Source organism: Rattus norvegicus, chromosome 17, assembly GCF_021556685.1.
Source record: "Rattus norvegicus strain SHRSP/BbbUtx chromosome 17, alternate assembly SHRSP_T2T, whole genome shotgun sequence".
Lineage (NCBI taxonomy): Eukaryota > Metazoa > Chordata > Mammalia > Rodentia > Muridae > Rattus > Rattus norvegicus.
Window position 1 is genome coordinate 16,055,787 of NC_141550.1, and position 22,169 is coordinate 16,077,955.

A 22,169-nucleotide genomic window follows, 5' to 3' on the forward strand; every position below is an offset into this window, starting at 1 on the left:
GAGCCAGCTGAAAACAAGGTATTCCAGAAACCACTCCCCATAGGAACATACGTTAGTCATACAACAAAACACCATCAGAAGAGATAAACCAGGTCAAATCTTAGCACATACTAGCATCCTATGTCCTCAGCAGGCGTCCCCAGATTTTACAGTGTGTAGAGAATTGCTTGAGGGAAGGAGTAAGGTCTAGACCTCAAACTTAACCCACTGCCCTGTCTACAGAGGACAATACCACAAATGACTTCATATAAGATGGCTTTACCTTGAAACAAGGTACCCCAGATACCAATCTTTTACAGACAGCTTCCTGTTTTAACAGCTAGGCAGACTGCAGTTATGGGCTCATCTGACCCTGTGTTAACTGTAGCGTGAGCCTGATGTGTACTGTGGCCATGACCATTATGCTTCACTGTGGTGCTGTCATTGGGAGTCAAGATGCTTAATGTCCATAACCTGTTCCCAACAAACAGGATTGTTGAGGCTTAAATGTATTGCAAAAGGTAGGTCATGGAAGTGAACACAAGATGGAGCCCAAGTGACCCAAAGGCCAACCAGTTGGATTTGTATTATGGCAGAACCACTGGCTCTGTCATTCTTAAGGCATGAGTATGCCACAGACTTAGGCATTAATGTTTGAATTAGTGTTGGAATTCATGCTGTGTTGACTGGGCATTGGGCTCAGGCTGAGCATTGTAGAGTTTGTGGCCATGGGTTGGTTTGGTTTCACGTCGTAGACAATCCCTAGCAACAGAAGATGGACTAGTTTGGAGAAAAACAGGCCTTTTGAGTTGGGGGCTAATCCCTCCACATAAAGCCCAGAGAAAGGGTATCAGAGTAGACGGTGTCAGTAAGTGGGTTCCCTGCAGTCATTCAGTTCTGAATGATCCATAACCACATATTGGAACAGGAGCTTCAGATGCTTTCTAGTGGGAAATTAACAGATCAGAGACTGTTGTAAACTACTGAAGGTGCCAGCTAATGCTGAGACCGCAGAAGTGAACACAAGTTCAGGACAACAGGTTAAAAAAAAAAAACAGGCACAAATAAAAACATTGTTAAAATGAGAATAAAAGCTTTAAGTGCTTTCACATGTGACATGCCCACATCAGGGACTTTCTGGAATCCTGCTCTGATAAGGAATAAAATAGTAAGCAGCAGAAAAGCCAGTTTTTAAGGGGAATAAGTGAGCAAGGAAATGTATTTCATTAAAGAAACAATGAATAAAAGGCATCAATCAGAAAAAGTAAAACTGAAGAAACAGGTCAAGATAGGCTGTTTTAATGTGTGTGGTGATGGGAGTGCTGTAGAGGGAGCTTAGTAAAGAGCACTGACTGCTCTTGCAGAGAAACTTGGTTCAGTTCACAGCACCCACATGGCAGCTCATAACTGTCTTTAACTCCACAGTTTCAGGGGAGATCTGGCACCCTCAGACATATGACGGCAAAACACATCAATGCTCATAAAGATTACAAGTGGAAGGGATGGTCAAAGTTCAGTACTTACTGGGTTCAACTAAACCTACCCCTAAGTCATGTTAAAAAGTCAAACTGCCAAATGAAAACATACCAAGACATCAGGAAGGAAGTGACATCTAAAAGGGGTTGCACAGACTTGGGTTACAGGCTTTTTTTTTTTTTTTTAATTGTATAGTTTTTTCACTTTACATCTTGCTCACTGCCCACCTGGTTCCCCCTCCCACAATCTGTCCCCCCTTCCTTTCCCCCTCTTGAGTAGGTGGGGACCCCTGGGTATTTCTCCCACTTCGTCTCTGAGATGCTAGGTGGTGCTTCTTCCACTGAGGCCAGATAGAAGTCCAGCAGGTAGAATATATTCCACATACAGGCAACAGGTTTTAGGATAGCCCCAGTTCCAGTTGTTCAGGTCACACGTGAAGTTCAACTTCACATCTGCTACATATGAATGGGGAAGTCTAGGTCCAGTCGTGTATGGTCTTTAGTTGGTAGTTCAGACTCAGAGCCCTGAAGGGTCCTTTGTTAGGTGACTGTTGTTGTTCATGTGGAGTTCTATCCCCTTCAGGGTGTGTAATCTTTCCTCTTCCATAAGAGTCCCCAAGCTCTATTCACTGTTTGGCCATGGGTGTCTGTATCTGTCTTAGCTGCTGGGTGGAGCCTCTCAGGACAATATACCCCTGTCTGCAAGCATAACTATTAGGGATTGGTGCTTGCCCAAGGGGTGGGTCTTAGGTTGGGCCAGATATTGATTGGCTAGTCCCCCCAGTCTCTTCTCCCGTGACTGCATTTCTTATAGACAGGATGAGTTTTGTGTTAAAAGTTATGTGAGTGGGTTGGTGTCTCTGTTGCTCCGTGGGAGTTCCTATCTGGCTACAGGAGGTGACCTCTTCAGGTTCCAATCCATATCCCCAGTGTGGTGAGTCACAGTTAAGATCACTCTATTGATTCTTGGGCACCTCCCTTGTTCCAGGTCTCTCTCATGTCCTGGAGATGTCTCCTCACCCATGTTAGTTGCAGCTTTCCATTCATTTTCAAGACCATCTAGCCATCTCTCCTGTCCTTCTGCACTCCTGATTCTGAATCCTCCATTCCTCTCCCCATACCCCTCAGTTCCCTGCCCCCATCTGCCTCTTATGACTATTCCCCCTTCTAAATGAGATTCAAACTTCCTTGCTTGGGCCTTCCTTCTTGTTTAGTTCCTTTGAGACTGTAGAGTGTAACATGGGTATCAGTATTTTATGGCTAATATCCACTTATAAGTGAGTACTTACCATGCTTGTCCTTTGGGACTGGTGTACCTCACTCAGGATGATATTCTTAAGTTCCAGTCATTTGTCTGCAAAATCCATGTCTGATTAAGGACTATGCTTAAGAATACTAATCCTAGCAAAGCTCTCTTATAAATGAAAGGAAAATAATCCCAGGTACAAATTAGAAAGTTTGTTACCACCATTCCTAGCCCATCCCCCAAAGAAGTTCTCTATCCTGAAAGAGTAAGAAGAGGACCCAAACCTCACCGAGAAGGGTCTGTCAGACATTCAAAATGGTCTAGTCGGGCAGCATATAAACCATAGTTACAGTATGGAGGCAGAAGATCATACATTAACACTTAATAGGTAATAAGCATAAAACGAGAAGAAAAGTGCCCCCACACATGGAATACAGGAGATCAAAAAAATTAAGAATTTTGTGTGAGTGCATGGATAATATGTTGGGGTCAGAGCAACTTGTCTTGGGAATTGAACTCAGGTCATCAGGCTTGGCAGCAAGTGCCTTTACCCATTGAGCCATCATGATGGCTAGGAACTTTTAAGATGCTATCTTTCTATATTTTTATAATTAATATTATACTGCTATAATTTCAGTGTAGGTTATAATTTTAAAAGTTCTATCAACCACATCCATAAAATAACAATATGGTACACACACACACACACACACACACACACACACACACACACCAAGCAAGGAATCTAAAATAATTTGCTTAGTAATATCACTTCACAAGGAAGGCTATAGAAAGATGGGAGGAAGGGAAATAGAAACTATTATCAAACTGGAAAACAAAATACCAATAGTAGCGTCTGACTTTTTGATAATTACCTCAGTGTAAGGTAATTGAGGGTAATGTAAATTTCTCCCATTAAAATAGAGCAACTAAATAGTTAAAGCGAGATTCAACTATATACTGCTTAAGGACCCTGGAAAGGGAGGGGTGAAAAAAATATCCCATATGAATAGAATCATAAAGGCAAGAGTAGAACTACTTCATCAGATAGAAACCACAACAATTAAGAAAGCCATGAAGGGTTCTGGTGGCCCATATCTTTAGTGCCAGTACTAGGGAGGCAGAGCAGGTGGAATACTGAGTTTGGGGACAGCCTGGTCTACAGAGAAAGTTGTAGGATAGCCAGCTCTACACAGAGACACCCTGTCTTGAAAAACAAAACCTAACTAACCAACCAACCAAACCTCATAAGTGATAAAAGGATCAATTTGGCAAGAGAAAATAACCTTGAATATGTCTTTGAATATACATGAATTCAGTTTCAGAACACCCAGATATGTATTAGAGAAATATTGACTAAAATGATAGAACTTTTAATAATCTAGATCACCCAGACCAAAACTTATCAAAGAGCAGTGTTAAACCATTCCAAAGCAGACAACACATTTACAGAATGTTTCATCCAATGGCTGCTGAGTACACATTCTCATTAAAACGTGCAACATTCTCCAGAGTAGTTACATGGTACACCACAAGACAGATTGCCAACAAATTTTCTTTAAAAGTTGAAATCTAGGGGTTGGGGATTTAGTTCAGTGGTAAAGCACTTGCCTAGAAAGCACAAGGCCCTGGGTTCAGTCCTCAGCTCTGAAAAAAAGAAAGAAAAAAAAAAGTTGAAATCTTGTCTTTGTCAGCCATAATGAAATACAACTAGAACTAACAAGAAAAGTGTTACAAACTATACAAACACATGGGACTCAAAGAATTTATGCTATAATCAATAGATGAGGATATTAAAAAAATTAATTTCATGAAACAAAATTGGGAACCACATACTAAGACAGTACTAAGTGAGAATTTATCATGACCAGCATCTACATCATGAAAACAACTCCCTGTTACACTTAAAGGAACTAACGATAACAAACCAACCACCAGGCCAGTAAAAGGAAAAAAAATAAAGATTAAAGCAGAAATAAAAACCTATTTTTAACATCAACAAAAAAAAATCAGTAAGATAGGATTGAGGAAGGGACAACAGTACTCAGAGGAAACAAAGATGTTACATCTGACATTGTAGCAATAGATAATTGTGAACACCTGTGTTTAGTTTAAGTGGACACAGTTTCTGAAAGTGAATAAAACCCTAAACAGACCACGGTGCTGTGAGACTGAATCAGTCAGGAGGTACCCAGCATAGGAAAGCCTTCATTGTTAGAATCCACTGAGCATTTAAAAGAGAACAAAAACCAACTCATGTTTTTCAAAAGTATATGAAGGGGAAAAGAAGGCATTCTTCCAAACTCATTCTCCAGGGCCAGCATTATCAATATAGTAAGACTATACAAAGACACAACAAGTCAGTGATCAGTATGCCTATAATCAGAGATGGTTATAAATGCTGATAAACTCAAGTAAAACTAGAAAACCAAATCCAAAAGCATATTAAAATGGTTTTCTGACATGAACAAGAGGAATTGATCTTAGGCATTCAAGGATGCTTTAACATAGCCTGAATCAGTAAGTACTACACAGCACGCTAATGAAATTCAAAAGCCATCTGACTATTCTGGTTCATGCAGAAGTGACATCTGGAAAAATTTAACATTCATAATTAAAAATCAAATGAGATAATATACAGTATATAATGTCATATACAACAAGGCTCTAACTAATGCATCAAAGCTGCTAGCTTGCCCTTTGAAGATGGACAGGCAAAGAGTCCATTTTTTTAAAGGATTTATTTATGTATATGACCACACTGTCCTTGACACACCAGAGGAGGGCACCAGATCCCATTACAGATGGTTGTGAGCCACCATGTGGTTGCTGAGAACTGAACTCAGGACCTCTGGGAGAGCAGCCAGTGCTCTTAACCACTGAGCCGTCTCTCCAGCCCCGAGTCCATTTTTTTTTACCACTGTTATTGAAAATGCTGTACATCCAGAACAATGAAGCAAGAGGAAAATAGAAAATGTTTGAATTGAAAAGGGAGAAGTATGGGGTTGGGGATTTAGCTCAGTGGTAGAGCGCTTGCCTAGCAAGCGCAAGGCCCTGGGTTCGGTCCCCAGCTCCAAAAAAAAAAAAAAAAAAGAAAGAAAGAAAGAAAAAGGAGAAGTAAAATTCTTACTATTGGAAGATGACAAGTATGCTCTAGATAAGACACCCCCAAGTATTCTGTTAAAGAAAGGTTAGAAAGTCAATATAGAAAAATTGATAGCTTTGGTAGAGACTAACAGTGAATTATCTGGAAAAGAAAAAAAAAAAGAAACCTCAGGAAGGTCTTTAAGTATACTACCTACAAAACATATAGACATTAATTGAAGCATGGACACTTTATAGTAAAACAAAAATTTTGATGATAAAAATAAATGCAAGTAGTCTGCCTTACTTTTCTACTGCTGTGACAAAGCACTGAGACCAAGCAAGACAACTTAGATAAGAAAGGGAAAGTCCATGACCATCATGGTGGGAGCACGACGGCAGGCAGGCATGGTGCTGGGGCTGTAGCTGAGAGCTGACACCTTCATGAGACACGGTTCACTGGGAATGGCATAAGCTTTCGAAACCTAGTAGCTCTTAAATCTATTTTGGGGTCCTTGAGCAGGCTCATCTGGATCATAGCTGGCCTTGAGCTAGCCCATTCAGTGTTCTTCACGTCTTATCCTCAGGGCACTAACCTCTTGCCTAGCAGCCAGAGAACAGATGACCACTGGTTCAGATCTCCCGTGGGATTGGAGGCATATTCAAAGACACTTCCTTTTACCCCTGTAAGGCCTCAATGCGGATGGCTGTGTGAGAAAGTGTAAGAAACAAGAGGTACAGATAGTCACGTGACTTCTAGTACTAACCTACTCTTCATCCACCTTCCTTCCTCCCCCCCCCCCCCAAGGCAGGGTCTCACTACATAGCTATAGTTGTCCTTGAACTCACTATGTAGACCAGGCTGCCCTCAAACTTAAAGAGATTCGACTGTATTTGCCTCCTGAGAGCTGGGATTAAAGGCGTGTGACACTTCATCTGACTATTCATCACTGTAATTACACTGATTGGAGGACCAGTGAGAGAAACAGGCAAGTACCCTGACAGCTGGTACTGTCAGCTTCCGATGGGAGCTGCCTCATGTACCCAGCCGAAAGAAGAAATAGCTAGGACAGCCAGAGGCTCCCTGGTTACTTTCAGGGTCTTGGTGTGACCTACTCCTTCAGGCTGGCTCTGCTAGGGTGGTGAAGGAGTTCTATGACATTTACAAGTCTGCCATTTTGGACTGAGAGGAGGAATGTTGCCTTTTTGGCTCCATGTTGATACTGCTGTGAGAGTTTATGGACGGTCTTGTGAAGCGCTCTCCATATATATAATCATGTGTAAATTTAAATTTCCTGATAATTGCATTTTTTTTTACTTTTGCAAAAAGTACAAAGAAAGCAGGTGAAAATAATTTTAACTGCGTATATACAAGATTACTTTCCACATATAATCAATGCTAAGCACTAATTAGATGTATTAGGCTCCCTTTTAATACTGCTTTCAAAACATCATGCGCGTCTTATGTGGAAAACAACCTTAATTAGAAATAGCCCCATTTCAAGTGCTCAACCGCCCTTTATGTGGCTAATGGTTTCCTCATTGGACAGATGTAGTCGTGGATTGGCCTGCGAACAGAGCCATGCTGCCATCTGGTGGCTATTTAGTCAAATAGCATCCAGAAGCCACTGTGTGCCTGCCTGCTCTTCTGCCTGCTAGGAAACTTCCTTTTTGTGGTTGTGTCCTTTTAACTTAGAATTAAGACGAAAGGTGCAAATTCTCAGGAGCAAAAGTAGCTACAGTGCCATGACTTGCAAGTGAGAAGGGTGTAGGAATGTGGAGGCATCAGCTAAGAGGACGAAAGCTATACATGCCCTCCCCGAGAGGACACAAACATCTCTCACCTAGACCATCTGATCACCTAACATATTTCTTTGCTTTTACTGATAAATACCTGCATGTGACAAGTCCCTCTTGCAGCCCCATCCCTAACTGCCGAGTTTCCTGTTAGTGAAGCATCACACGCAGAGCTGTGAGAAGCCACTGAATGCTGTCTTTACATGGGGAGGCCTATCTGTAGAATAGTTGTGTGCGTGCGTGCGTGCGTGCGTGCGTGCGTGCGTTTGTGTGTGTGTGTGTGTGTGTGTGTGTGTGTGTGTACATACACGTGTGTATATGTGCCTGTGTATACACTCATGGAGGCCACAGGAGTTCAGTGTACCATTCTATCACCCTTTGTTTTATTTCTTTAAAACAAGGTTTCTCAGGGAAATCGGAACTAAGCTGTGAGCCAACAAGCCCTCCAGTCTCTGCTAGGGATATAGGCAAGTGTAGCCATATCCAGGATGCTGTGAATTTGAACTCAGGTCTTCACATTTGTGCCGTAAGTGCTCTTACCCACGGATCTACCTCTCCAGCTCATGGTAGTCTCATAAATGGATCTGTTGGGCCCAAAGGCATGTGCCGCTATAATTTTTTAAATTAAGAAAAAAATCAGTTTTTTAGATATAGCCTGCATGCAACAAACTTGATATTTTAGGTGTACAATTTGATTAATTTTGGCAAATGTACACAGTTATGTAGCCACTGCCACAATCATACCGTTTCCATCACTCTCACAAATGCCCCGTGACTCTCAGCACTTAACGCCCTGTTCCACTTCCTATCTCTGACAAACGCATGGCGCTCACTTGGGGTGCCAGGCTGGCTTTAAACTTCCGGACATCATCTGCTCTGCCTCCTGAGTGCTGGGGTTAAAGGCGCGCCCACCCTGCTTACCCTGTATCTTTACTTCATTAGTTAACGAGGGTGGGATCATCTCCTGGACAGGGGATTCTGGCTGCACTAAATGGAGAAATAAAGTCAGCCCTAATTTTGTATTCATCCTTTCCCATTCCTAATTTTATATGCAATATGATAAGCTAACTTGAAATTCCTGCTCCCGTCTTCCTAGTGTGACCGTCTGTACTTTGAACTGTGAGCTGACACAAATGCTTTCCCCCTTCAGTTGCTTTGTCATCCCAAGAGGAGGAAAGAATTGGAGTCTCAGGACAGTAGAGGATTATCAGGGTAGCTCTGGAGGCAGGGTTGGTCATAGATGGCACTGAGAGGGATTTCAGAATTTATAAACCAGGGATGGAGCAAGTTGTGATGTTCTTACCTTTAGAACGTATGTGTTTTAGTGATGTTTTGTTCCGTTTGTGATCTTGAAATTTGTGGTGGTTTGAATGAAAATGGCCGATAGGGAGAGGCATTATTGGGAGGTGTGGCCTTGTTGGAGTGGGTGTGGCCTTGTTGGAGGAAGTGTGTCACTAGAGGGTGGGCTTTGAGGTTTTAAATGCTCAGGACAGGCCCAGCGTTTCCCTGCCGCCTGAGGGCCATAATGCTTCCCATCACCATGAGCATGAAATAAACCTCTGAACTGTACCACAGCCCTTATTAAATGTTTTCTTTTAAAAGAGTTATTATGGTCATGGTGTCTCTTCACAGCAGTAAACCTAAGACAGGACTGTCAAGTAAAACATATTAGACGGCCATTCCATTGGACTGAACACCTGCATTCAGCCTCAGTAAACCAACCCGAAATGTACCTGCTCATGCCAAAGTTCCTGTCCGCCAGTCCAAAACCAAGTTATTTGCCCATTCAAGATCTCAGGAGAGACTTTGTTGTAGACTCTTTCTGGAATAAGCACTCGGAGACCAGTGAGAGTGGAAGAGAGATCTCACTGGTGGACTGAAGCCAGGGCACTCCTGAAAGGCTCCAGTACTGGGTCCAGCTTGCATCTTCAGTTTATACTCCAGATCCACAGGGTGGGGCGGGTAAGCAAGTGAGATGTTAGAGAAGCCACGAGGCAGTCGGCCTTTAAAGCCGAGTGTTACGGTTGACAGAGGTCGGCTTTTGTGGTGGGTCGTTAAGGTCATTTGGCTGTTTCTCCAGGTTGCTCAACGTGGCAGCCACCTCTATTCCAGGCTGGTTTGATCAGGAAGTCCCTTCTGCTCCAACACTCAGAAGGAAAGTTACCAAAGACATTAAGCAACTGCTTTTTGTGTTCTGGTGGCTCCTTGTGCCTGTGAAAGTTGCCTAATAAGAAGATGACAGCTCTGTTATGCCCAGCCTAACATGTCTCTATTTTTAGATGAAATGCCACCTGGTTCATGAATTGCAAATAAAGGCAAATTAGACCATTTGACTGCACCTATTTTGAAAATCTGTCTTTTTTAAAAGACTATATGGTCTATCTGAGCAAATTTATGGTAAGCTTTTCACTGTTGGCCGCTGGTTTTGTTTCTTGACCACGATGCATAGTTTTAATTTGATGCAGTTTATCCATTTTATAAATCAGGTTATATTTTTACAAATGCTTTCCTTTTCTTTTTACCTTTTATGCTACTCTTGTGAACTTGGTACAGAAAATACAGTGTGAGATAAATTAATATATCAGTCTTAAGAGGCAAGGCAGAAAGATCACAAGTTCAAGGCCAGCCTGTGCTACATAGCATAAACATGTCTCAAAAACTAAGTAACAAATGGGATAGCACAATACACACTGGGAAGTGCTATTTTGGGCTAAAACAGGACTGGAGGTTGTGTTCACTGCAATGCTGCCTTTTTTTTTTTTCCTTTTTTTTGGAGCTGGGGACCGAACCCAGGGCCTTGTGCTTGCTAGGCAAGTGCTCTACCACTGAGCTAAATCCCTAACCCCTGCCTTTTTTTTTTTAAAAAAAAATTCATTTATTTATTATATGTAACTACACTGTCACTGTCTTCAGACACACCAGAAGGGGGCGCCAGATCCCATCACAGATGATTGTGAGCCACCATGTGGTTGCTGGGAATTGAACTCAGGACCTCTGAAAGAGCAGTCAGTGCTCTTTACCCCTAAGCCATCTCTCCAGCCTGAATGCTGCCTTTCATTGATGTGTATCTACAAGCAGAGGCAAAAGCGTGGCATCTTGGCCTTAACTTTCCATCTCTCCTTTTTGTCATAAAGTTTGGGTCAGATTCCTGCTCAGCTGTCCTTGAGGACATGTTAGTCACTTAAGGAACATTCAACGAAAGCTGAGTGTCCACCTCCTTTAAGGGTTAGGATACCAAGATAAGAGTAAGTTTCTTTCCAAGGAGCCAACTGACAGCTCTTAAGACACCCTGTTCCAAACCCTTGAGTGGTGCAGAGAGAAGCCTTTACTCACTGCCCTACCTTTGTAGGAACAATGGAGGCTTGCAGGCAGACAACCCCAAGACAGACTGCCCCTTTCTCCCCCATGCATAAGCACTCATTGATTCCAAGCACACACCGCCTTTCTGTGGTCAAGGTGTGTGTAGCCAGTGCTTAGGTAACGATCAGTCATGATGGAGGCTGCTTGGCTATACATCCTCCTTGACCCCTTCTGTATGAAATTCTGGAGCGTATGTTAATGCCTCTGAAGACGTCTTTCCAATACAGATACACTGACTGTATTCCTTTCTTCTCCTTTATAATTACCTTTTCCATTTATTTTTCTGGGATCCTGACCAGATCTGATTTCTTGGGATCTGAGTTGAGACAAGAGCTGGTCTAAGATTGTTAGTGAGTTACACATGGAGGTGCATGTTGTAATCCTAAGCCTTTGAGAGGTGCAGGTCGGAGGATCATAAGTGCCAGGTCAGCCTGATCAGAAAAGTAAAATCTCTCAAGATCGTCATCATCATCATCAACAATAACAACAAACACCAAACAAAAACAAACAAACAGAAAAGAAAAAAAACTATTGGGAAAGGCAGACGTTGGATGTCTATTTAGAAAGTAATGTGCATTTCTATCCTACTTATGATCCCATATCAAATGAATTATCATAATATATAAATATGCAAACCGGATCCAAGAACACATCAAAAAGTGCATCCATCACAATCAAGTAGGTTTTAATCCCAGGGATGCAGGGATGGTTCAATATATAAAAATCGTCAGTGTAATTCACTATAGAAACAAAATGAAAGGGAAAAACCACACATGATCACCCCATTAGATGCAGAAAAAGACCTTTGATAAAATTCAACACACCGGGTTGGGGATTTAGCTCAGTGGTAGAGCGCTTGCCTAGGAAGCGCAAGGCCCTGGGTTCGATCCCCAGCTCCGAAGAAAAGAACCAAAAAAAAAAAAAAAAATTCAACACACCTCCATGATAAAAGTCCTGGGGAGAGTAGGGAGACAAGGGACATACCTCAACATAACGAAGGCAATTTCCAGCAAGCCTACATCATACTAAATGGAGAGAAACTCAAAAGAAATTCCGCTAAAATCAGGAACAAGACAAGGCTGTCCACTCTCTCCACATCTATTCGATATAGTATTTGCAGATGATATGATAGTATACATAAGTGACTAAAAGCTGCAGTAGGGAACTCCCACAGCTGATAAACACAGCAAAGTAGCTGGGTCCATGATTAACTTAAAAAAAAAAAAACAAAAAACCGTAGCCCTCCTACATGCCAATGACAAAAAAGACTGAGAAAGAAATTAGGGGACCAACACCCTTCACAATAGCCGCAAATAATCCAAACTGTATTGGTGTGACCCTAAGCAAGCAAGTGAAGAACTTGTAGAATAAAAATGTCAAGTCTCTGAAGAAAGAAATTGAAGAAGATCTCAGAAGATGAAAAGAGCTCCCATGCTCATAGATCAGTAGGATTAACGGAGTAGAAATGGCCATCTTACCAAAAGCAATTTACAGATTCAATGCATTTACAGATCTTGAAAGGGCAATTCACAACTTCATATGGAAAAACAAAAATCCTGTACAATAAAAGAACTTCTGAAGGTATTATGATCCCTGATTTCAGGCTATACTACAGAGTTACAGTAAGAAAAACTTCATGGTATTGGCATAAAAACAGATTGCTTGGTCAATGGAATCTAATAAAAGACCCAGTCGTAGATCTACAAACTTATGGACACCTAACGTTCGATAAAGAATCCAGAAATACACACTGGAAAACAGAAGGCATCTTCAATAAATGCCTTTTTGTCAATCCAGTGTTGTCAATCTGGATGTCTGCATGTAGAAAAACTCAAATAGACCATATTTATGGCCCTGCACAAAACTCGAGTCCAAGTGAGTCAAAGACCTCAACATAAAGCCAGCCACAGTGAACCTGATAGAAAGTAGGGAACAGCCTTGAACCCATTGGCACAGGAGACAACTTCCTGAACAGAGCGCCAATAGCTCAGGCAGTAAGATCAACAATTAGTAAGTAGGACCTCATGAAACCGAAAAGCTTCTGTAAGGCAAAGGACTCCGCCAATCAGACAATGCAGCAACCTACAGGGTGTGAAAAGATTCTTTTACTACTTCCACAACTGATAGAAGATTAATATCCAAAATGTATAAAGCATTCAAGAAACTAGATATCAACCCCCCCAAGTAATCCAATTAAAAATGGTGTACAGAGCTACACAGAGAACTCTTTTTTTTTTTTTTTTTTTTTGGTTCTTTTTTTCGGAGCTGGGGACCGAACCCAGGGCCTTGTGCTTCCTAGGTAAGCGCTCTACCACTGAGCTAAATCCCCAGCCCCATCCCCCAGAGAACTCTTAATAGAGGAATCTCAAATGGCCAAGAGACACTTAAAGAAGTGTTCAACATCCTCGGCCATCAGGGAAACGCAAGTCAAAATTACCTTGAGATTCCACCTTACCACCTATCAGACTGGCTAAGATCAATCCCACAACTGACAGCTCATGCTGGTGAGGATGTGGAGCAAAGGGAACACTCCTCAGTTGCTGGTGGGAGTGCAAACTTGTACAGTTACTCTGGGAATCAGGATGGAATTTTCTCAGAAAGTTGGGATTTATCTACCTCCAGTTGTACCACTCTTGGGCATATACCCAAAGGATGCTCCATCCTGCCACAAGGAGACTTGCTCACCCGTGCTCATTGCAGCTTCATTATTCATACATCATTTATACATTTTATTATTTTATCATCATAGCCAGAAACTGAAAACAACCTCGGTGTCCCTTCACAGAGGAATGGATAAAGAAAACACGGTACACGGGGCTGGGGATTTAGCTCAGTGGTAGAGCGCTTACCTAGGAAGCGCAAGGCCCTGGGTTCGGTCCCCAGCTCCGAAAAAAAAAAAAAAAAAAAGAAAAAGAAAACACAGTACATTTACACAGCGGAGTATTACCTATCTGTTTAAAAAAAAAATGACAACACGAAGTTTGGATGGAACTAGAAAAAAAAAATCATCCAGAGTGAAGTCACCCAAACCCAGAGAGGTAAATATGGTGTGTATTCACTTACAAGTAGATATTAGCTGTCAAGTACATGAAAACTAAGCTACGATCCTTAGACCCAGGAGGTTAGGTGAAGAGGAGGGGTCTAGGGGAGATACATGGGTCTCCCTGGGAGGGGTACATTGAATAGATTTACAGGTGGGGACAGGGCAGAGGATTAGGTTAGGGGGTGATGGGTAGGGGGAGGCAGTCTGGGGAAGGATGGCTGGAACTGGGTGGTCCTTGGCGGAATCTGTGGAAACGTCCTGGAATCTATGAAGGTGATCCTGATGAGGGCTCCTAGGACTAAGGAAGATGGAGCCTCAACTGGCCGTCTCTTGTTGCCAGTTAAGGCTTCCAGTGGCAGGAATAGGCTGTTGGCTAAGGAGGCCCTCACAGAAATCCCTAAACAACCAAGGCAGTTGGGAAGACAAATGTTTACTCTCTGAAAACTGACAGCAGAGCCCAATGACCAAAACCAACACCCACACAACTCACTGAACATGGGGAGTTGGAGCTGGTTGACTACATGGAACCTTCACCCTGAGTTCTTTAAGTCACTTTGGTGGGGAAAGGTACTCTGGAGCTTACTGAGAAACTTGGAAATGGACCAACAACCAGCCACAAAACCTCTCACGCGAATCTATCCTGCCTGCAAAATACGCCACCCATGGTAGCACAGAACTTACAGGAGTAGCCAATCAATGTCTGCTTTGACTTAAGGCCTACTCTATGAGACCACACCTGATACTTCTTGGGTCACCAAGAACCAGAGACTAGATAGCCCAGTGATCTAGGGTAAAACTAAACATTGCTTGTCTAAAACAGTATCAATAAAATGACTCCTAATGCTGTTCTGCTATACTCCTAGATCAGTGCCTTATCCAGTCGTCATCAGAGAGACTTCCTCTGGCAGCTGAGGGAACAGACGCTGAGATCCACAGCTAGACATTACACGAAGAGTCTAAATGGGAGGTCTCCATCAAATCCTTCCTCTTAGAGCTCAGGGAATCCTGAGCAAGAGGAGATGGGAAGATTTTAAGAGTCAGAGTGGGTGGAGAACACCACGAGAATAAGGCTGCCCTGAATCAAATAAGCACATTATATGAACTCACAGAGATAGAAGCGTACATGGGCCTACACAGAGAAGGGCTGACATGGGTCTGCACCAGGTCCTCTGCATGTATGTTATATCTACTGGCTCAGTGTATTTGTGGGACAGTTAGAACCAGTGGGTCTCTGATTCTCGCTCCTGCTCTTGGGAGTCTTTTCCTCCCGTTAGGCCACCAGCTTCAGTCACGATAGCTTTTGCTTAATATTGTTATATTTCATTTCATCGTGTTTGGTTCTCATCTTCTGGAAGCCCATTTCTCTCTAATGAGAGACAGAAAGGGAGTGGCTCTGGAGGGGACAGGGGAGGAGGAGGAACTGGGAGGAGGGAAAAGTATAATCAGGATATCTTGCTCGAGGAAAGAATCTAAATAAAATGACAAGATGAAAAATATCAAAAGGTGTCTAACTTGTATATAATAATGAAGAAGACACAGGGCTTTGTATGTAGCTCAGTGGTTGAGTGCATGCTTAATACTCATGAGGCTAGGACAAAGACCTGGGCATCTCTGTCTCTGTCTCTGTCTCTGTCTCTCTCTCTCTCTCTCTCACACACACACACACACACACACCCCAGAGGGAAAAAGAGAACAAGGGAACAAGAAAACATAAATCAGAAGACATTCTATAAAACACCCAGCTTGTCATCTTCACCAGCACGGTCACGAACGTCAAGGATCCAGGCATCACGACACACAGCCAGCTCTTGGAGGCTAAGATAGTAAGTTCATGGCTCCCATGGGTGACATAGCAAGATCTTGTCTCAAAAACAAACCATCAAAAGATAGAAACTGTCTTGATGTGGACTAAAGGAATGTGGAGATGACTTTAGCCCATGATTATAAGTTTAATCAAATGTTGATAAAGGATCTTATTGGTACATTTTGTAAAACTTGAATAGAATATGAAACTGTGTTAGAAATTAAAATATATTGGTTTTGACTATGATGGTGTCTTAGGGTTTTACTGCTGTGAAGAGACACCGTGACCTTGACAACTCTTATAAGGACAACGTTTCATTGGGGCTGGTTTACAGGTTTAGAGCTTTGGTTCATTATCATCAAGGTGGGAACATGGCAGCATCCAGGCAGGCATGGTGCAGGAGGAGCTGAGAGTTCTACATCTTCATCTGAAGGCTGCTAGGAGAATACTTCAGGCAGCTAGGATGAGGGTCTTAAAGCCCACACCCACAGTGACACACCTACTCTAATAGAGCCACACCTTCTAGTAGTGCCACTCCCTGCACTAAGCATATACAAATAACGGATGGTGGCCTTTGCTTGTGGAAAGCATTTCAATGGGATGTAAAGCCAGGTCTTTTTTTCTCCCTGAAAATTTACTAATTTTTGAGATGGGTATACATACTATGGTACCTGTTAGCATTCTGTCTAAGCTCTGCCTCATAGTTCCCTGGCAATAGCCAGGTATGCCTAACACTATAAAAGGGGCTGCTTGTCCCCTCTACTCTCTCTTGCTCTCTTGTTCTGCCCCCACTCTCTCCCTATTCTCTTCCCCCATCTCTCTCCACATGCTTATGGCCAGCCCTCTACCCCCTCCTCTCTCTCTGCCTTTTTCTGCTCATTGTACCCTCTTGACTCCCCTCCCCACTCCCTGAATAAACTCTATTTTATACTATATCAGCGTGTGGCCCCTGGGGGGGGAGGGGTGCCTCAGCATGGACCCACCGAGGTACCCTCTTCCCCCACACCTCACCACACCTCCACAGAACATATCCCTCTCTCTTTATCTCTTTATCGACACATCAGTACCCAGGCTGGTCTTGAACTTGTAGGCTCAGTGATCCTCTTGCTTTAACCACCCAGGTAGCCGAGACTTCTCTGCCATAAATTGCCAGTTGGGCTCTTTTTTATGCATGTAAAACTTTAATTCAAGCATTTGATTGTTTTAAGATGTAAAAAAATAGGAAACCATTTTCATACTTATTTTTTAAATTAGGAGTGTGTGTGTGTGTCTTCATGTGAGTGTGTGTGAATGCAGGTATCTGCAGAAGTCAGAGGAGCGTGTTGGATCTCCTGGAACTGTCGTGAGATGCTGTATTTGGACCCAAACGCCTGTCCTCTTGAAGAGTAAGTCCATGCACTTAGCATCTGAGCCATTTTTCCAGCCCTAGCTCCCTAACCGCACTGAAAATTGGCTTTTAGAAACCAGTGTACGGTTCTGGAGCTCAGCAGGTAAGAGCACTGGCTGCTTTTCAGAGAACCCGGGTTTGAATCTCAGCACCCACATAGTGGAGTGGCTTAAACCTTTTATAACTCCACTTCTAAGGGGATCTAACACCCTCTTCTGGCCTCCATGAACACCATAAACACACAGTGCACAGACATACAGGGAGGCAAAACATCCACACACTTAATATCAAATGAAAAAAAAAAAAAAAAGACCTGAGCAAGTGCAGAAAAATACTTGAAAAACACTTTTTTTAAAATTTTTATTTATTTATTTATTTTTTTGATTTTGAGCTGAGATCCTATGTGGATCAGACTGGCCTTGAGTTTAAGATCCTCCTGCCTGGACTCCCGAGTGCTATACTTTCTTCAGGACACAATGTCCACATGCACTACTTGGCATTCTTCCACTTACAAGCTTCACGCGTTTTCTCACATTCGCCTGTTTATCTAATAATTCACACTGCTGTGGACTCAATGGATAGTTACACTGTGGGTTATGACGCAACGTTTTCTTTTTTTTTTTTAAAAACAAATTGTGACAGACTTGGCTGTTGTGAGATTTTTCAGTTGGTTCCTAGATCTTTTTGAACAATGTTATCAGTTTGCTTTTGAACACTGGTGGTTTGAGTATGCTTGGCCCAGGGAGTGGCTCTGTTAGGAGGTGTGGCCTCGTTGGAAGAAGTGGATCACTGCTGGGGTGGGGGGCAATGAGAACTTCCTCCAAACCACCTGGGAGCCAGTTTTCTCCTAGAGGCCTTCAGATGAAGATGTAGATAGAACTCTCAGGTCCTCCTCCTGCACCATGCCTGCCTTGATGATAATGGACTGAGCCTCTGAACCTGTAAACCAGCCCCAGTTAGATGTTGTCCTTCTAAGAGTTGCCTTGGTCATGGTGTCTCTTCATAGCAGTGCAAACCCTAACTAAGAGAAACACTTCCAACCTTTTGATACTATGAGATAATCTAAGCTCATAATGTATATATTCTGTATATCCCATATAGGGAGCTCTGATTCCTACATTATAGAGTGGTTTAGGAACCAGGTGTGGGAAGATGTGTTCACTACTGCGGGGCTATAATTGTTTCCGGTTTCTTTCATGGGACAGGGCTAGGAATCATCTGTGTGAGCATCTGAGCCATGAGCACCAGATATCCAGCTGCTTCTTTATTAGACTATATTGGGATGCATATCGAGGTATCTCATCCTTTTCTGGTACCACATCCTGACTGCACCTCCCCTACCCCCCAAGCTTATCAATGACCTTCTCTTCAACAGGGAAGAATCTCATCTCTACCATGCGTCACACTGTCAAAACAAGGTCCAAGAATGCGAGAATTCTGAATGCTTGTGAGAGAAACTGAAAACAAAACAAACCCAAGAGTCTTGTGGCCTGTTTGTTCAGAACACAGACTCTGCTCTTGGATTTGGTTTTGTGTTCCTCCCAGGTGTAGCAGGCAGCAGTGTGCTTACTTCAGACAACTCATTATTACTCGTTATTGCTACTTAATGCAGTGTTTGGTCTCTGTGGAAACACATGTTATTCCTATGTGTGGCTCCTCCTTGTGGTTGTTTACGGCTTGAACGCACGAGAATTTTGATTTTTCTTAACTCTCAGTATACATTGGCTGATTCGCTGAATAAACTTGGCCACTGCTAAGACTTTCCAGTCTGCCTCCCTTATCCACTCCATTCTCCCAGGCCCCACCCCCTCTAGAGTAGTAGACATCATACGTTTGCTTTTGTTCCTGACGCAGTGTGCACAGTCTTGTGAGAAATAATTTTTGAATTGAAGGGAATTATAGCAATTTCAAGACAGAGAGTTCTTAGTGTCTTAAGAGATTGATTTAAAAAAGAGAGAGATAGAGATAGAGAGAGATTGATAAAACAAAACAAAGCAAAAAAAAAACAAAAACAAAAACAAAAACAAAAACAAAAAAAACCCCAAACCCTAGATTACCTTAGCTAACAGCTTCTGGAAGTATTTTGGATTTATAGGTAGAATTGACTCCCAACTGCTGAGTTCCATTCTGTCTTCATTTTTTTGCATGTGTGTGTGTGTCTGTGTGTTGAGGGTGCCTATGTGTTTGCACATGTGCATGCATGTGGAGGTCAGAGGCTGACATCAGGTGTCTTTTTCTGCTACTCTTGTCATATAAATCGAATGATGGCACACTCCTTTAATCACAACACTTGGGAGGCAGGGGCAGATGGACCTCTGTGACTTCGAGGTCAGCAAAGGCTAGGTAGTGAGTGCCTGGACAGCCAGAGATATAGAGAGAGACCTTATCTCAAAATGCAAAACAACAACATTGAGGCAGTGTGTTGAGCATCCAAACCAGAATCTTGATGCTTGAGCACCATGTCACGCACAATATCCACTGAGCCCATCTCCCCACGACATTTATTTTTATTTAATGTATACCAGTGTTTTGCCTGCAGGTAAGTGCACCATGTGCATGCAGTGTCTGTCGAGGCCAGAAGAGAGCATCTGATCTTTGGAACTTGAATTATCAGCAGTTGTGAACTATCTTATAGATGCTGGGAACTGAACCTGGGTCCCCTGCAAGATCAGCAAGTGCTCTTAACAGTCAAGCCACCTCTCTAGCTCCTCTCCTTATTTCTTAATATTATTCTTATCGATTTCATGTTTTTCTTTTTCTGAACAATATACTGGTATAACATCTTTTAATTGAAAAATTGACATTCCAAGTTTTGCCTTACCGAGTGTGGCTTGTATCCTCAGAATGCTTGAACTTTAAAAAAAAAAATGAAGTTACTTGTAAACAATTTGATCTTTTCTAGGCTTAGTTTTGCACTTTCTCAGGTGAAACAAGAAAGGCTCTGAGGCCCCATCTTGTTTTCCTATGGAGGTGAAACCATTTCCGGATGTTATGTAAAACTACGAAGGCTATATTGCTTCATAGAATATGTATTGCTCCCCACCCCGCTCCCCGTATTCCCTCTAACGCCTCCCCCCCCACCCCCACCCCCGGTCCCCATGGCTTTTACCCTGGACAGTGCAGCTTTGTGTCACGTGCTGTCACGTGTTCCGTGGATGCGTGAGGAAGAGGAGCCACTGCCCATCTCTGGGTTTCTCTTTTCTCTGTACTGTCCTTTGAACTGGAGCTGCCTTAGTTACCCCGGACTTCATCTCAGGTTGACCTCCAGGTCCTGCTCAGGTTTCCCTTCTCTGTTTTGTGAACAGAACAGTTTTCTAACCAGGAAAGTTCGCTGCTCACTTCACTTATTGTGCACTGATTTATTGTGATTTATTTATTAAATCACTGATTTTCCTCCACTGTTTCCGTGTGCAGTACATCCGCACTTAGAACACGTCCTTTGATTTATGTGGAAGACTGAGTCTGGTCCCTGTTAACTTCTGCTATTTGTTACCTCACTTTAAGAAGCAAATAGGAAATAATTTGAAAATACCACTCATGTCAAATTCCTAGAAATACAATTGAAAATTTAAATTCAATTAAATTGAGTTCCACTCGAATTCCTAGTCTTTTCGCAAAGGCTTTGTCTTTCTGTTACAACCAATATGTGATTTTTGTATGAGTAAAATAATTTAAAATATCACAGCTTTAAATGTCTTCAAACTTAGTTTGCCCTTGTCTTTTGTAATCATTAAAAAAAGATCGGAATTATTTTCAAGAAACAACACCTACAGCATTTTTGGCGTTTAAAAGTGCATCCATCCATGATGCACTTTAAAACACAGGACGTCATTTAAAGCGGGAGTGTGGAAAACAAAACAAGACTGAACTGGCAGGAGGAAGGCATCTAGATAACACATCTTTTAAAAAGAATTGATTAGTGAGTTTCCTTAAAAGTACTCGAAGATTACGTCGGTTTGGCTTTTCTGATTTTTCTGTTTCTCCAAGATCCTACCTGGGTGTCCTGCAGTCAAGGAAAGAATCCCGCCGTGGTAGGGAACCCCTCCTGTAGTCTGAAGCTTCGGGTTGCAGCCACTAAGTCAGCAAGGGGCGGCCTGCAGCACGCAGCATTCTGGGTATTGTAGTTCCCCCATCTTTAGCGCTGCGTGGGTAGTGAAGTGCGCGCGCGTCATCCCGGTCGGTGTACTTCCGCATCCTGCAGTCGTCACCTGTGCCTGTGGACGATCCTCCCGCGGTTCTGGTGAGCAAAAGTGCAAAGACCCGGGCTCCTGCCTATCCCTCCAGGCGGAAGAGTCCGGAGAGCTGGCGTGGGCCACCCACAGGGTTCAGGTGTCAGCCGCTACTCCATCCTCGATGCGTGGAGTCTTTGGGAGTGGAATCAGCTGTTCTGCCCGTCTTAGAGGAGGGTCTCAGTGAAGACCCTCGGGTGGGGAGGGGGCCATGTGAGAATGGGATTTGGGGTCCTGTGCCTCGTCCTAGACAAGCTACAGGTCGGTCTGGCCTGCTTCCCAGGCTGTGACGCTGCAGGTGTGTCCCTTGTGTTAGTGCTAGGTCAGGGAGATTGGACCTGGGGCACCTAGATGTCACCTTTCCACTCCCACTCTCCGTTGAGACTGGGAGGTGAGGGCTAGGAGCCATCCTCCACAGGAACAAACATCTGAATTGGTGAGGACAGGAGTCTTGGGGAGCTGCACTCATCAGACATTTGGAAATACAGCTTGGTCACTAGGACCTGTGTTCGTACAGAAGGCTTATCTTGGGGGAAAACATACAGAATTGCCTCATTGAGTGCAGTGACAAAGACCAGGACACTGGGGCCAGCCTTGGTGTGTGTGCGCGCGCGCACGGGCGCGCACGCGGACTGGCGCACGTGCATACATTCGTGTACTTGTGTGTGTGTGTGTGTGTGTGTGTGTGTGTGTGTGTGTGTGTGTGGTTTTGGCCTTTGTACACGTTGTGGGCTTTTGACCTTGTGTGGCTCCCTTGAGCTTTGG

At 43.1% G+C, this 22,169-nt stretch overlaps 1 protein-coding gene and 1 long non-coding RNA gene across 11 annotated transcripts in view; one reads left to right on the top strand and one right to left on the bottom strand.

Moving 5' to 3' along the window:
* Positions 1-246: 246 nt before the first annotated feature.
* Positions 247-21,259, bottom strand: LOC108348525 (uncharacterized). 9 transcript variants are annotated; one of them, XR_015641151.1, is made up of 7 exons: positions 21,170-21,259; positions 20,285-20,465; positions 19,997-20,028; positions 6,381-6,491; positions 4,312-4,347; positions 2,744-2,808; positions 247-2,153 (listed from the first exon to the last, which is right to left on the bottom strand). It is a non-coding gene; the product is annotated as an uncharacterized LOC108348525 (long non-coding RNA). The 9 variants fall into 9 exon arrangements; XR_015641148.1 differs by lacking the exon at positions 247-2,153 and adding an exon at positions 9,315-9,805 and having other exon boundaries at positions 2,615-2,808; XR_015641145.1 differs by lacking the exons at positions 247-2,153; positions 2,744-2,808 and adding an exon at positions 9,315-9,805 and having other exon boundaries at positions 4,053-4,347.
* Positions 21,260-21,357: 98 nt separating this feature from the next.
* Zfp169 (zinc finger protein 169) overlaps positions 21,358-22,169 on the top strand; it is a 32,182-nt gene continuing 31,370 nt past the window's right edge. For both annotated transcript variants that reach the window (XM_087590481.1, NM_001427271.1), the window contains 1 exon segment: positions 21,358-21,415. The gene's annotated coding sequence lies outside the window, so the exon portion shown is untranslated.